Source organism: Elephantulus edwardii, unplaced genomic scaffold (genome assembly GCF_000299155.1).
Source record: "Elephantulus edwardii isolate Elephantulus edwardi_28Jun2011 unplaced genomic scaffold, EleEdw1.0 scaffold00190, whole genome shotgun sequence".
NCBI lineage: Eukaryota > Metazoa > Chordata > Mammalia > Macroscelidea > Macroscelididae > Elephantulus > Elephantulus edwardii.
Window position 1 is genome coordinate 2895887 of NW_006399940.1, and position 1818 is coordinate 2897704.

Consider the following 1818-nt stretch of genomic DNA (forward strand, 5'->3'; position numbering starts at 1 on the left):
TGTCAGAGGCAGTGCGGTTGGCGCAGGATAGAGCAGGGTTTAGGGCTGTTGTGCATAGGGTCGCTATGAGTCGGAAACGACTCGACGGCACATAAAAACAACAACAAACTTTCTCCCAAATTACAATTGAAGTACTCTCAGTATTATTGTTATAAAATAAATCTCAACTTTAATATAATCTTGAATTTATGAGACTACAGAATACTTGTTGACAGTGAATTGAAAAAAAACTTCTTTTTACTAACAATACATACAAACTTAGTTTTTATTACCTCTGCCAGATATTATAATTAGAAATCTGAGTGTTTACTAATATTAGATATTATGATACTATAACACTAATATTAGTGTTTACTAAATCCCATATATGGATGACATTAGCAAATAGAAATTGGTAGTGCTGATGTCACTCCTTCATATTTTTTTTTTCTTTTTAAGGCTTAAAAGATAATGCAGGCCAAACGAAAACGAAAAAAACCCAAAACTCCTCTTTGGATTAATTTTGTGACCTGAGTAAAGGTTTTGAAATTCACCTTGATGACTTTACAGCTGATTAGTTGATTGTATCTGATAAGTCATTATAGTACTGACAAATGCCGAAATCCTAGTAATTGTGGCCCAGATAAACTAATGCATATTGGGGAGGGGAGTCACAATTCAAAAGTACATATTAAAAACATTCTTCATTGTAACTCTTAATTTTCCAAATGTAATTCTAAAAATGTTCTTTTATTTCAAATAAAACATTTGCATAAATTGCTAAAATCTATATTAACTTACTCTTAAAAAAAGAGGAAAATGTGCAAAAAGGAATGTATGGAAATCCAAGTTCTCTTATAAACTTTCTTTAAAATCTCAATTTAAAAAAAAAGAATCCTTAAAAAAACCCACAAGAATCTTTTATGCCAAGGAGGGCGTTTATTCAGTACTAAAGCTCTCTTGTAAGGATCTAGTTTAGCTTCTAATACAAGAAAAACAAGTACATACTTACTTGGCAGCAAATTTGATTCATAGATGAAATCAATAAGGACGTGTGGTAAATTAAACTGGATCATCAGCTTGAGCCATCACATCATTTCTTAACTGATAGATCTGTTTAGTTGTTCATGGATTATTGACTTGCAGATAGTCTGCCATATGAAGCCACCAATAAAAAATGATGATCTTGGCAATGAAGGCAGTGTACATGATGGATGAGAAAACAAGTTGGGTTTTTTGGATTTTTTTTTGATGTTTGCGTATGGACAAGATAAAAATGCTGAGAATATAAGAACTGTATCTGTATACCTGATCAGATGCTGACTAAAGCTTAAAAGTTTCGATTCTGCTTTTAAAGCCTTTTTGATTGATGCCTATCACACTCTTTACTATTATTAGTGACCACAAGATTATTTATGATCACAAAGAATATGCTTCTACTACTGCTATCATCCCCCCTCTAGAGATTTCAACTAAGAACTTGAAATAGTTCGGCTAGTGCTTTTTGCTTTCCTGACTCTCTATAATAGACTTACAATTTGAGATATATTTTCACTCTTCATGCCACTGTTAAAAGAGTCTGAAGCTAAAAAGAAGCTGAAATAACGTATTCATCTCCTCTTTTAGAATATGGACTAAAAAAAGAAAAAATTGTTCCACACTCCTTAGAGATTCACTTGATAGTATCTTATTTTATTTCAGACATAGGTCAACTAGAAATTACTTCATGCTCACAAATTCCAGAGATAACTTTAGTTTTTCCTAGCTCTCCCTGTTATGTATTGAATTATATCAATGAAAGAGTTTATCTTTTGCTTTTCGAAGAGAGGAGAGAACTGG